The following is a 15,532-nucleotide window of genomic DNA, read 5'->3' on the forward strand; positions in this document are numbered from 1 at the left end:
TGTCCAAAGTGATTTTTCAAAGATGGAATCTAAATTAATGACTCAACTAAAAATGGAACGTACAGGAGGACATTTTCAGTACCAAAGCTTTGTAAGATCTGCTCAGCAGGCTCAATCTGGCCAATGAATTTTGTTTTAGGAACAAGACTGGGTGGGTCTGTGGCTCAGTGGCAGAGCACAGAGGTTCACAGGTTCAATCCCTGGCATCTCCGGTTGCATGAATCAGGTAGCAGGTGCTATGAAAGGAGAATCAAACCGGCTTACAATCGCCTTCCTCTCCCCACAACAGACACCTTGTGAGGCAAGTGAGGCTGAGAGAGTTTGGAGAGAATTGTGACTGGCCCAAGGTCCCCCAGCTGGCTTCATGTGGAGGAGAGGGGTTCACCAGGTTAGAGTCCACCGCTCTTAACAGCTACACCATGCTGTCTAAGACTTGGGAGAGCAGCTGCTAGTTAGAGCAGACAAGGTTGACCTTGAGAGACCAATGGTCTGACTTACTAGAAGGCAACTTCATGCATCAGCCAACCAGGAATTAGAGGACTCTGTGGTTGGGAGGGATTCAAATGAGAAAAATGTCAGAAGCATTCCAGAGAAAAGCAGAACAGAGCTGCCCCTTTGGTCCTGTCCCCCGACCTTTGGATTTCAGTCATTCCCCTAACCTCCTGAGTAGGAGGGTAAAACCCTGAACTATCAGTTTTGGCACTTGTCAGGAAGGGGAAAGAAACCAGTGGTTTACTATTGTAGGCAAAAAATGATAATAACCTAGGAGGCCATCATTAGGGTTTCCAACCTCCAGGAACTAGCTGGAGATCTCCTGCTATTACAACTGATCTCCATGTGATATAGATCAATTCCCCTGGAGAAAATGGCCGCTTTGGCAATTGGACTCTATGGCATTGAAGTCCTTCTCCTCCCCAAACCTCACCCTCTTCAGGCTCCGCCCCCAAAATCTCCCACCGATGGCGAAGAGGGACCTGGCAACCCTAGTCATCATTGTGAGTTGAAACTAGGCATACTGTATGATGCTGATTGTTCAAGACTTTCTATTCCTTGTTCAAGACTTTCTATTCCTTGGCTCCACCATCAACCAAAAGGGACACTGCAGCCAAGGAATCAGAAGGAGATTGAGACTGGGAAGGGCAGCCATGAAGGAGCTAGAAAAGATTTTGAAGTGTGAGGATGTGTCACTGGCCACCAAGACTGGATTAATTCATGCCATCGTATTCCCTATTACTACGTATGGGTGTGAAAGCTGGACAGTGATAGAAAGAAAATAGATTCCTTTGAAATGTGGTGTTGGAGGAGAGTGTTACGGATTCCGTGGACGGCCAAAAAAACAAATCAGTGGGTTATAGATCAAATCAAGCCTGAACTGACCCTAGAAGCTAAACTGGCTAAACTGAGGCTATCGTATTTTGGTCACGTCATGAGACGACAAGAGTCACTGGAAAAGACAGTCATGCTAGGAAAAGCTGAGGGCAGCAGGAAAAGAGGAAGACCCAACAATAGATGGACTGACTCAATAAAGGAAGCCACGGCCCTCAATTTGCAAGATCTGAGCAAAGCTGTCAAGAATAGGACATTTCGGAGGACTTTCATTCATAGGGTCGCCATGAGTTGGAAGCGACTTGACGGCACTTAACACACACACACACACATGATGCTGAGGTGGAGGGGTTTCTCGGTAGGGCTGCCAGACCGAGGCCTCCTGCCAATAGCTCTGTCTGCCAGCCACCACTCTGAACAGGAGAATTAAAAACAATCAAACAAACAACCAAACTGGTGTAGGTGAGTAGCTATATCACTTTCAGGGGAAACCTGGAAATGACATGGGGTAACTCTAGGAATGGGTGGAAACACTAGAGATTTACCATAGAGTTTTCAGAAATTCCTAGAGCTACCCAATATCACTCCTTGGTTTTCCCCAGAAGTGATGTAGAGGCATACAGGACATTGTAGCCCCCCAGGGTAGCCAACCTCCAGGTACAACCTGGAGATCTGCTATTACAACTGATTTCCAGCCGGTAGAGATTAGTTCACCTGGAGAAAATGGCTGCTTTGGCAATTGGACTCTATAGCACTGAAGTCCCTCCCCATCCCAAACCCTGCCCTCCTCAGGCGCCACCCCAAAAACCTCCCACTGGTGGTAAAGAGAGACCTGGCAACCCTAACCCACCCCATGTGCCCACCCCGAGGTTCCTGCCAGTTGCCCTACACGGCCCGGCATTTCCAGCCATCCACTGATCTATGCCTTAAGGAAAAAGTAACATGTCTTTCTGTGTATACAGATTCATATTAAGTCCCCAACAATCTCTGCACAGAGGCCCTGATCATACGTCCCCTGAGATCCTGCCAGTGATGAAGATAAAATTTCTCCAGCATGCAAAATAACGATGCTAGAGAAACCTAAAACTTTGCCCTGGCGAGCTGACATCATTCACACACAGGAGAGGAAAGGAAAGCTGGTAATTTTATTTTCCTCCATAAGTGGTTAATGAAATGGAACCCTGGAGACAGGAATCGACGACACGCCCTTGTCAATAGAGGCCGTGAACTGGATTTACAAGCCAGCGGGGAGAAATTAGGTTGCATACTGAGGGGAAACGAGAACTCCATCATAATTCCGTAAAGAAGAACAGACATTAAGCAATGGATCAGGCTTGTGAGGAGAGGAAATGAATCGGTCCCGGTGCAGAAATCCAAGGCTAGACAGGGCATCTGTTAAGGAATAATTAAATCAGCCCTGGCTGCAAAAAGAGAGGAGAAGCAAAATGACCCCATTGGTGTTTTGCCTAACTCAGACAATGCGGCCTAAACGATTATTTTGACCATGGAAGGACCTGTAGATCTGAGACTCAGAAGAGTTGGCAAATTTTGCTTGCACATTGCAACATACTTCAAGGGGGGGAGGTTCAGGCCCAGCATCTCACAACAATTATCCCCCCTCCATGTTCAGGGTTGCCAAGACCCTCTTCGCCATCAGCGGGAGGTTTTTGGGGCAGAGATTGAGGAGGGCGGTGTTTGGAGAGGGGAGGGACTTCAATGCCATAGAGTCCAATGGCCAAAGTGGACATTTTCTCCTGGTGAACTAATCTCTGTCACCTGGAGATCAGTTGTAATCCCAAGAGATCTCAGCTACCACCTGCAGGTTGGAAGTCCTAACAGCTACCCACCTGAAACTATCTTCATGGAACAAAAATGTAATTGAAATCAGTGGGATTTTCTTCCAAGTAAACACTATCGGGATTGGGACTACAAAGAGTATTATATACACCATGACAGGACAGTTTGGGGCTCTGATAAACAAAACAATGAGATAGGGTTGCCAACTTCCAGGTACTAGCTGGAGATCTGCTATTACAACAGATCTCCAGCCGATAGAGATCAGTTCACCTGGAGAAAATGGCCGCTTTGGCCATTGGACTCTATGACATTGAAGTCCCTCCCCAAATCCTGCCTTCCTCAAGCTCCACCCCAAAAATCTCCCACCAGTGGCAAAGAGGGACCTGGCAACCCTACAATGATGAGACCTCTGTTGACCTTACTTTTCATTGTGGAAACACACTCTGTGTCTTTCAGCTAAACTCCCAAGTATATATCCTCAGAATTGTTAGCAGTTTCTAAATATATGCAAAACATTATAGGCTTTCCTAGAGATGACGTCCAACCTTTTAATGTGAAAAGGAAATTGAGCCTAGTTGCCAACGAGAGAATTCATATTCTCAGAACTTGGACTCCAACGCTGTTCAAACCTGGCTAAGGACTAATAAATAGGCCAACCCCCTGACTTCGATTTTCTGGGAAGAGCTCATATTAATGTTCCTCTGGTTAGGAAGAAATCACCTGTAAATGCAAGTTAATCTTGCTGTGCATGTTTCACCTAGGATGCAGTGAAATTAGATGTCTTGCATAGTTAACATTTGCAGACAAACACAGCCTGTGTTATGGAGGCTTCCAAAATTCTCCTTCTGCAAATTTATCCCTGGATTCTGGAGTTCAGAATTCCCTGGCCTTGTTTCCAAACTGCAATTGATCTTCCACTGTTCTGTTTTGTTTAGGTTTTTCTTTTTCCATTTCCAGCAGAACTAGGATTGCTAACCTCCAGGTACTAGCTGGAGATCTCCTGCTATTGCAACTGATCTCCATCCAATAGAGATCTGTTGACCTGGAGAAAATGGCAGCTTTGGCAATTGGTCTCTATGGCTTTGAAGTTCCTCCCCTCCCCAAACCCCGCCCTCCTCAGGCTTCATGCCAAAAACCTCCCGCCGGTGGCAAAGAGGGACCTGGCAACCCTAAGGAGAACTGATCTCTGAAGGGCTACAATTAAGCAGGCGATCTCTATCGGCCAAAGATCAGTTGTAATAGCGGGAGATCTCCAGCTAAAACCTGGAGGTTGGCAACCCTATATGTCAGCAAGAACAGTTCTAAACAAGCGTATGTGACAAATGTCACAAAAACTTCAGTCCTCGGGGCAGGTCCAAAGTTGTGACGGGGATAACATCCTAAACCGAACTCTGGTACAAACCAGGGTCACGTGCCCCTCTCAGAAGAAGAAGAATATGTTGTCTCTGTTCATAAGTTGGTTTACAGAAGCAGAAGTCCAGATGAGTTTGTTCCCTGGGAGGTCACGCTCCTTCCATCTCCGTCATTGATCTGTTGTTTCTTTCTTTCTCCCTGCTGCCTGTTCTTTTGTTTCCTACCCTTTCCTTCTGACTTTGCTAGGCTTGCCAGCTCTGGATTGGGAAATTCCTAGAGATTTGGGGGTGGTAAGGTTGCCAGCTCCAGGCTGGGAAATACCTGGAGATTTCAGAGTTGGAGCCTGAGGTGGGCGGGGTTGGGGAGTGGGGGACTTCAATGCCATAGAGTCCGCCTTCCAAAGTGGCCACTTTCTCCAGGTAGGGTTGCTAACCTCCAGGTGGTAGCTGGAGATCTCCCACTATTAGAACATCTCCAGCTGATAGAGATCAGTTCACTTTGGCAATGGGACTCTATGGCATTGAAGTCCTTCCCCTCTCCAAACCCTGCCGTCCTCAGGCTCCATCCCTCAAATCTCCAAGTATTTACCAACCCGGATCTGGCAAGCCTATCTCCAGGTGAATTGATCTCTGTCGCCTGGGAATCATTTGTAATCCCAGGAGAACTCCAGCCACCGCCTAGACTTTGCCCTGGCTGCAGCCTTATTCTGTGTATTTCTAAAGGACTTATTGGGTAAGACTTGGCCTGCTGCATTTGACTGCTTCGAGAAGGACTTTGTTGATCTGCCCCTAGTGTTCAACCCATTTTGCCCAGCTCTTAGCAAAACTTCACCCTTAATTTACCATATGCCTGGCTGCTTAAAATCACTGCAGAATAGCATCCACAATTGTGATTTTTATTTTTAAACATTCAAACAATGAAAACGTATGTTTTGGGCTTTAAATTACTCCCCCCCCCCCCAGCATGTGCTTGGAGTCCAGAGTATTTGTGCTGGATCTCTCCTTCCTATATCCCTTGGTGTAGATAGAACACGGAATCCCTTCACGCTAAAAAAACAACAACCGAAAAAGAGGATTGTTAACAGGAAATGTGTCTCATGGACCTCATTAATATGGTAACCAGCATCTCTGACACTAAACCGGCCTATTTATAACTCCCATGCAAAAGGAACATTTTTGCATACAAACAAACAACGAGCTGCTACCCTGATCGCTGATCGTACCAATCTCGCCTCTGGCCTTTGGCCATATCAAAAACAAACATGATACGCCATGTCCAATCCAGGAAAAAATAATTTGTTTGCTGGGTTGTTGTTTTTTTTTTTAAAAATAAAGAAAAATAAAGTCTAACTAGGTAATTTGAATCATTTCCGTGGCGGGCTTCAATGAAGCCATCCAGTTCTGTTGGTGCATACAAATAGTTCTTTAAGGTTTTGTTTACAAGCAAATGCCAATCAAGGGCTGCTGTGTTTTTCTGAAGCCCTCTGATTCTGGCGTCTGAAGCCCTCTGGTTTGCCATCCATAAGAAAAGCAGGGCAGAAGCAGGCCAGATTTATCTGGTGCAACACCCGGTTTCTTATAGTGGCAAATCAGATGGCTGGAGGAAGTCCACAAGAGGAAGGGGTGGAGATCAAAGGTTACTGCTGTTGCTGACCATCAGTAACTGGTCTTGTCTGAATGCCCTGCCACAGATTCGCGGCCCATCCCAAGTCAACCATTTCAAAATAAGTAGTGTTGGCTTGTGTGTATGTGTTAAGTGCCGTCAAGTCGCTTCTGACCTGGACCCTCCCCAGGGCAGAGATCCCAAAGATTGCGGAGGCCCAGGGCCCCCGTGACACTCTTAATTGGGTTTCCAGCAAAGTCTGTGTTGTGAGGAAGCTCCTGAAAGGGTGAATTCTTGTCTTGCCAACGTGGGTCATTACTCATGGCCAAATTGTAAGGAGTCTTGGATGATCACCTACGGGAACCTTGATTAATGGTCCCAGAGTTCTCATGGCAACCAGGCTATTTCCCATTGCATGTGCCAAAATGACATGCCTGGATAGAAGAACAAGATTCAAGTCCAACAGTATCTTAACGATCAACAAGATTTCTAGGATACAAGCTTCAGGGAGTCAAAGCTCCCTTTGTTAGATACCAGCTTTGACTCTTGAAAGCTTAAATCCTGGAAATCTTATTGGTCTTTAAGCTGCTACTGGCTTTGAATCTCGCTCCTCTCACAGACCAGCGCAGCTACCCACCTGAAAGTATACCTGGATAGAGAATCTCTGGTGTGATATCAAACATTGGATTCCTTCAAGCCTTGGACTGTGATCAGAGGTTCTTGGGATGGAATGACATGGCCCTTGGTTAGGGTTGCTAGGTCCCTCTTGGCCACTGGCGGGAGGTTTTTGGGGTGGACCCTGGAGAGGGCAGGATTTGGGGAGGGACTACAATGCCATAGAGTCCAATGGCCAAAGTGACCATTTTCTCCAGAGGAACTGACCTCTATCTATTGGAGATCAGTTGTAATAGCAGGAGATCTCCAGCTAGTACCTGGAGGATAGACAAAACAAGTGTGCAACATGAAATCTTAACTACTAAGTTGCTAAATATATACAAAGATACAAGGTAAGTATGAAGTAATTTTTTGGTGTAAATCAGGAGGCAAAAGTCCTCTTCTGGATTTCAAAGATAACCAGTTCCTTTAGGATATCCAATTGCAGGTATAAATCCAAGAAATGTACCTGGAGGATGGCAACCCTACCCCTGGTGGAGGTGAGGTGTCTTGGGGCATCATCACATTAGAAATAAACCAATTCTACCCAGAAAAACAGCAGGGCTTAATCCCCGCCCCCCACACACACACCTATTTATGTCTGTTTAGCACAGCTTTCAGGTAAGTATGATTTAAAGCAGCCTATTCAACATTTCCTCGAAACAGCTAACAGTTGCTTTTTAAAAACGGTTCACCGAAATCCATTTGCCCTTTTTAGATACAATTAAAATAAAATTGTCTTTACTTGATGCGCCCGGAGTGAAGCGCAATGACGCCCCACCTCGCTGCAGCTCAAGTGTGCTATATAATCCAAGATGAGCCGTCAAACAAGAAAGAAGCAGCCTCCCTCGTGGTAATTACCTGGGCTAAGTATCATCTGCTTTCTTATATGGCAGAATTTGGCTCCCATGCACTACTGTCCAGTTGAAGCAGTACTCAGCACCACATACAGAAGGCAGGGAGACCTTGCTGTCCCTTTGGTAGTTTCCTAAATCTCTCTGGGAGGATCCTTAGCTCAGTGTTGTGCAGGGGGTTGGACTAGATGACCCTTGAAGTGCCTTCCAGCTGTATGTTTCTATGTTTCTGCGTTTCTAAAGGGTTCACTATCCGTAGTATTCTGGTACTTTATTGTCAACATTTCTGTTGCATTATATTTGTATTTGTACTCTGAGTTACTGCTGATTTAATGTTTATTTTTTATCACTTGGAATTGGGGTTGCCAGAACCCCGCTGGTGGCAGGGGATCCTCCTCTTTGGCCCCCTGGCCCCCAGCGCCATTCATCCAGCCAGTAGGGGAACTTATCAGCAGTAAACCTAGGCTGAGACCTCCGGCGTCCGTAATGTGGTGACGTCATTTCCAGCATGCACCAGAAGTGATATCTGGAAAACCGGGTTTGATTCCCCACTCCTCCACGTAAAGCCTGCTGGGTGACTTTGGGCCAGTCACTGTTCTGTCCAAACTCTCTCAGCCCATGCAGAGGCAGGCAATGGCAAACCACCTCTGATCATCTCTTGCCTTGAAAATCCCAAGCGGTCACCATAAGACAGCTGTGACTTGGTGGCACTTTCCACCACCAACCTTCAGTGGACACAAATAAGGAATAAAAAATCAGATTAAATAGCGAAGTAAGAGCTCTTTTATCATAGAATCATAGAGTTGGGACCACCAGGGTCATCTAGTCCAACCCCCTGCACAATGCAGGAATTTCACAACTACCTCCCGCACAACAACTACCTCCCCCACATGGGGAGTACTTTTTAAAAACAACAACAACAACAGATTATTCTGAGTTTCTTTGTGAACTTCACAAGATATCACTAAAGGTCACCAAAATCTTCATTATATTGTAAATGAAATTTACTTCTGAATATATGCTGAAAATCTTACTATAGGTGGTTTCAGCATTTTGAAAGTTTTGGCAAAACCCTGAAAAGTAAATGATAGATAAGAAGACTGTGTTTTTATTTTACGTTAATTTTTAACACTCCCTTCCTCCAAAACGTTCAGGCAGCCTTAATGATCTTTCCCTCCGCTTTACCATCTCTACTTTTATCCACTCAGTATTGACTGGCAGCAAGAACTCTCCAACAACTCAAGCAGAGAAAGGTATCTGGCAATGCCTGACAACTTGGTGGGAGGGTTGTGGGTGAGGCCATGACACTAGCTGCTATGTCACATCTGGTAAAAATAGGAAGTGACATAGCATAGCTCTAGGAATTGCTGGAAACTCTATAGTTTAATCATTGAGTTTCTGGGTGATTCCTAGAGCTATCATATGTCACTTCCGGTTTTTTTTTTTTACTGGAAGGGACGTTGTGGTGCACACAACACCAAAATTTGTTTGAAAGTAATTTCTCCTGCCTTTGGTTAGAGTGGCAGCAGGCAGCAGGATCCCCGCCCCCACTGGCTACCTAAGGTCACTTAAGAACATAAGAACATAAGAAAAGCCCTGCTGGATCAAACCCAGGCCCATCAAGTCCAGCAGACCGTTCACACAGTGGCCAACCAGGTGCCTCTAGGAAGCCCCCAAACAAGATGACTGAGCAGCACCATCCTGCCGGTGTTCCCCAGCACCTCATATAATGGGCATTCTCCTTTGATCCTGGAGAGAATAGGTGTGTGTCATGACTAGTATCCATTTTTACTAGTAGCCACGAATAGCCCTCTCCTCCATGAACATGTCCACTCCCCTCTAAAAGCCTTCCAAGTGTGCAGCCATCACCACATCCTGGGGCAGGGAGTTCCACTTAACTCGAGATGCCAGGCTTGAACCTGGGACTTTCATCATAACTAAGGGCTCCCCCACCAAGCCACAGCCCCTGATCAATACCCTAGTTTTCCACCATGCTACAAATCCAGTTCTCCATTCACCACCAGTTCACATGCCACCCAACACGAAACTTTTGATTCAGAACGAACAGCTTTCCAATCAGCGCTGTCCGTTTCCGGCGCATGCGTCGTGCAGGTCGGGCTGATTTCAATGCATGCAGCGAACTCTACCAGGTCTGTTCCTCTGTAGTAGCATTATCATTATTCATTTTGCCTTTCGGTGGAATAACCGTCCTCCTGCTCTTTGGCAGCAAAGGGCCAGGTTCTTAGAATACATAGTACCAAGAAGCTGGTGAAAGGGAAGTCAATTGCAGCGGAGAGACTTGTTCATATCGAGTCTCTTCCCACCCTCTACACATACCCCCCTTCCCATAGTGTTGGTCATTTGTGTGTCAAATGCTTCAAAACAGCAACAGATAGGAGATCAGAGTGGAGAGGGTTGTTTTTTTTTTAAATCTTCCAGAGAGGGAAGTTTCTCTGTTTCCTTAACATGAACTCCAGAAACCTCTTGGTCTTCATCTTGTCGAGCCTCACATCTCAGGTAAGTAAAGAGACAGATTTTTCTTCTTTTGGCGATCGGTCCACCTCTACTCAGAATAGATGCTCCGGCACACGTACGATAATTTCCATCCTCTCGTTCGTTTGGCTCTGATACAGTTGACTCAGCGGAAGATGCTCGGAGAGGGACAGATTTTAGCAGAGGCAACCGGTGGGATTCCCTCCCTTCCATCAAAGTTGTACTACTTAATTATGAATGTTTTATATGACTGGGAAAGAGAGATCGATTTTATATTCCCCGAAGTGCTATAGAAAAGGGTAGCCGACGGGAAAAAAACTTAAGGGCTTGTTTTGGTGTAACGGAGGGACAGCAGCTAGAAAACATTGCCAGATTACAGTAATATGACAGTTACCCACCTTGAGTATTGTGTCTAGAAAGGCGGTTATACATTTTAATATCGGTCAAGTCAAATAAGAGAGGGGGAAGGGGAGTCACTAATCTCATTTGCAGATCTGAGCAAGATTATTTTGTTCCACAGTAACGCTGTCCAAAAGTGACGAAATTATTTTGGAAGAAAGAAATTATCCTAAATTGCATACTTTTGCAGTGTAACTATAATAATTTATTGCCGTCTTTGACCAGTATTAATTCTTTTGCGGTTCAAATGTAATTACTTCCAATATTGTGGGTTCTGGTGGAGTTTGCGATTTTTTTTTGGGGGGGGGAGACAATCTAATCTGTGAAAATACAAGATAGGTGGTGTTGATCTTGATTACCTTAAAATTTATCAGCATACCTGGAAATCTGACTTGTTTGAAGCATCTCTTAGAAACGAATTTCACAAAGGACAATCTGAAACATTTTTGTGCTCAAAGGTGTACAATTGAAATTTTGCCCAGTGCTGAATTTGTGTTACATTTTGTTTGATTCCTTAGTTGTACATGCATCCTTTCCCAGGAATGATATAAGATGGGTCTACCTTGGATATTCGGCAACTTCTATTTTCAGTTAGAAAACTTCATGATTTGGGTAGAAGAGATTTTTTTTTCCCTGAAAAAAAGCTTCAGGTTGTGTGATCATTCACTATTTTTAGATGCTCACCACTGTTTTTGTTTTTTTAAACTGATATATATGAATGCAAGAAACATAGAAACATAGAGCTGGAAGGGACTTCAAGGGTCATCTAATCCAATCCCCTGCACAACGCAAGTAATTCACAACTACTTCCCCCCCCCCACTCCCCCAGTGACTCCTCCTCTATGCTCAGAGGAACACAAAAAACTTCCAGGATCCCTGGACCAATATGGCCTGGAGGAAAATTCCTTCCTGACCCCCAAAGTGGCGATTGGAATCGCCCTGAACACGAGAAAGGGCCACAAGAGCCAAGCACTGACTGATCCCTCCTACTCTCCCTCTTGTGATCTGCCTAAATTCACAGAATCAGAAGAGCTTTGCTAGGTGAAACTCAAAACCCATCTTCTCCAGAGTCCTGTTTCCCACAGTGGCCAACCAGAAGGGCCTTATTTACGTATAAGCTAAACAAGCTAAAGCTTAGGGCCCCACTCTCTTGGGCCCCCCCAAAAAAATTTAAAGGAAAAAAAACCTGGATGTACATTTTCAAAATATAAGATAAAAAACAAATAAAATAAAACCTACATACAGCAGCAGTGTTTTGTGTTGTGTAGGCTCCTATGATGTAAGTAATGGGCCCCGCCTGCTAGCCTGCTCCCTAAAATATCACTGGTTTGCTCATTTCTATATATAGGGTGCCTACATTCTGCATGGACTGGTTGCATGGCAGTTCAACAATTACTTTGATAAAATACATATTTTGTTATGTGCAAATGGCTTTAGATACCTTCCATAAATTACCATATAGCATATATTCAACACAAAAAACAGCGACAATTTGTTGTTGACAAAGGACAGCTGGACATATAAAGGGCCCCATTACCTTCAATAGCTTAGGGCCTCATCAAACCTAAATCCGGCCCTGCAGATGGCCCAAAGGAAGAAAGCTGGTGGGGTGAAGTGATTAGCAGTGTGTTGGAATAGAACCGGAAAGATCTGGGTTCAGATATCTACTCTGCCAAGAAGCTCACTGGGTGACCCTGTGTGAGTCTCTCTCTCTCTCTCTCTCTGCCTAACCTACCTCACAAGATGGTTGTCAAGATAAAACAAGTGTGGGGAATTCCATATACACTGCCCTCAGCTTCTTGAACACACATGAACACATGAAGCTGCCTTTTACGGAATCAGACCCTTGGAGTTTGGGCAAAAACACATGGGAGGTTTTGCCTTGGATTTGCCACTCTCCAGATGCACATTTTCCCCATCTGAATTCTCAAAACTCTGCATGGGGGCTTATTTTTCAGTTTTGAGAATTTGGCTGGGGAAAATGTGCATTTAGAGAGCAGCAAATCCAAGGCAAAACCTCCCAAGCATTTTCACCCAAAGTCGGTATTGTCTACTCACACTGAATGCGGCTCTCTAGGGTCCCAGGCAGACGTCTTTCACATCACCTACTTGCCTAGTCCCTTTAACTGGAGATGCTGGGGACTGAACCTGGGACCTTCTGCATGCCAAGCAGATGATCTACAACTGAGCCACAGCCCCTCCCCTCCTTCCTTCTTAGAGGAAGGGTGGGATTACAGTGTGATAAAGGTACTGATTTATTGGTTACATGGAATAATCTCATCCCATCAGGGATTGTGTAATGACTGGGACGATGTTACAACTTTGCATCCAACATGATGATGTCACCATCAACAAGATTATGTGGCTCATCATGACCCAGTAGATTTGGCCATGTGGTGGTATTACTCAAGGAACTGAGAATGAGGACCAAAGAGAATGGCTTAAATGAATGAACAAACATTTTTGCAATACACTGGACAATCACCGGGTGTGTGTGTGGGGGGAGTTTTGACATTGTAAAAACGTTTGTGGGAAAAAGGAATCTTTGGACTAAGGCATGGTATGAAGGAAGAGGTTTACCTTTCCAGTATCCTCAGAACTGAGGCTGCAGGCATTTATTTCAACACTCTTTCACGAGCAACGATGCTTTTGAGTCTCTGGCTCAGAGTAAGCAGCGACAGGAAAGTGATTTACATCTAGCATGTGGCTCTACCACTGAGCCATGGATCCTTCCAATAATATCAGCACATGAATTCGCCTTATACTGAGAAAGGCCTCTGGCCTGTCTAGCTCACTAGAATCTCCTCTGCCAGCAATTCTCTAGAGCAGGGGTGTGAAACATATGGCCCGCGGGCCAGATCCAGCCCCTTGAGAGCTCTTATCTGGCCCATGAACCAGCCATAATATCACTGGCAGTGAATTCCATAGTGTCCAGTGGTAGTGAATCCCACAATTCATTGACTTGAAGGTTGTACACTTGGGTAGGCAGTCCTGCGTTGTGAGTTTGTAGCATGTGTATGTATGAGTTTGTAGGGGGAGGGGGTTCGTGCTTGATTGAGAGCCAACATGGTGTAGTGGTTAAGAGTGGTGTTTTGGAGCGGTGAAGTCTGATCTGGAGAACCAGGTTTGATTCCCCACTCCTCCACATGAGCCGCGGAGGCTAATCTGATGAACTGGATTCATTTCCCCACTCCTCCACATGAAGCCAGCTGGGTGACCTTGGGCTAGTCACAGCTCTCTCAGCCCCACCTACCTCACAGGGTGCCTGTTGTGGGGAGGGGAAGGGAAGGTGATTGTAAGCCGGTTTGATTCTGCCTTAAGTGGTAGAGAAAATCAGCGTATAAAAACCAACTCTTCTTCTTGACCCGAACACCATAGCTTCTTCCCTTTCTTTTCGGATGTGGAAATTCAGTGGATAAAAAAGAGGGGGTGCGGTAGTCGACCATACTCACACCCACTCCCATTCATTAGCAACATGAATCAGCTTCTGCCTCTTTGCTTTCATCCAGCTGGGAGCTCTGACCCTTTCATTATACTGACAAGCATCGATCTCGTGCGGATCAATCACATGGAATGGAGAGGGTGTTTGGCTGAAGGTGGCCGGAATAAATATCTTCGCGGCATATTTAGATCTTTGTGACTTGAGCATTGATTGGGGCAATCAAAACACATGCTGAGCTGTCGGAGATGGGTTGGCCGGGCCAGCTGACCTGCTGAGAGGAGTCCATCTTCAGCAGCAACCCTGTGGTGACCACCACATGAACATGTGTTCGGCTACATCTATCGCTTTTCAAATAGATATGGAAGTCTTCTAGGGATGCTAGCCTCCAGGCAGGACCTGGGGATCTCCTGGAATTACAGCTCATCTTCAGATTACAGAGACCAGTACCCCTGGAGAAAATGGCTGCTTTGGAGGGTGGACTCTATGGCATTATATTGCTGCTGAGGTCCCTGTCCTCCCCAGGCTCCAACCCCAAATCTCCAGGAGTTTCCCATCCTGGGTCTGGCAACCCTACCCATCCATCCCCTGCCAGTGGCTAGGGGGACCTGGCAACCCTAAGTAGTCTTCCGTCCAGATGTTGACCTGCCTCAGGTTTAGAGATGCAAAAGGCTCTGTGGGCCATAAGACCAGGAAGACTTCCATCCACCAAGATCTACCACCTGAGGTGACCACTTCATAGGTTTGCCAATCTCCAGGTGGGGCCTGGAGATCTCCTGGAATTATAACTCATTTCGAGTCTACAGAGACCCTTTGCCCTGGAGAAAATGGATGCTTTGGAGGGTGAACTCTGTGACATTATACCCCACTGAGGTCCCACTCCTCCAAAACCCCACCAACCTCCAGGCTCCACCCACAAATCTCTAGGAATTTCTCAACCCAGCGGTGGCAACCCTACCACTTCACCTCACCTCATTCTGGACTTGGGTGCTGACCGTTCAGTCCCCTCTTCCCCAGCAAGAAGAATCTTTTTAGGACGCCTCCTTGCTCACAACCCTTTCCCTGTGTCTTTGCATGTCCATGAGAAATGCATTATGGGAGAACATGGCAGAGGAAAGATGACGAAAGAGGCCACTGAGAGGGGCAGCTTTGGCCCTTTGGAACCAGCGTGGTGTAATGGTTAAGAGTGGTGGTTTGGAGCGGTGGACTCTAATCTGGAGAACCGGGTTTGATTCCCCACTCCTCCACATGAGCGGCGGACACTAATCTGGTGAACTGGATTTGTTTTCCCGCTCCTACACATGAAGCCAGCTGGGTGACCTTGGGCTAGTCACAGCTCTCTTAGAGCTCTCTCAACCCCCCCCCACCTCACAAGGTGTCTGTTGTGGGGAGAAGAAGGGAAGGCGATTGTAAACCAGCTTGATTCTCCTTTTAAAAAGTAGAGAAAATTGGCATATAAAAACCAATTCTTCTTCTTCTTCTTCTACTTCTATTGCAGACCAACATGGTACCCTCTGAAACTCCTTTTATGCTGAAAATTAGCTTTTTAGGGAGCCAACGTGGTGTAGTGGTTAAGAGCGGTGGTTTGGAGCAGTGGACTCTGATCTGGAGAACC

This window comes from Euleptes europaea, chromosome 11 (genome assembly GCF_029931775.1).
Source record: "Euleptes europaea isolate rEulEur1 chromosome 11, rEulEur1.hap1, whole genome shotgun sequence".
NCBI classification, from domain to species: domain Eukaryota; kingdom Metazoa; phylum Chordata; class Lepidosauria; order Squamata; family Sphaerodactylidae; genus Euleptes; species Euleptes europaea.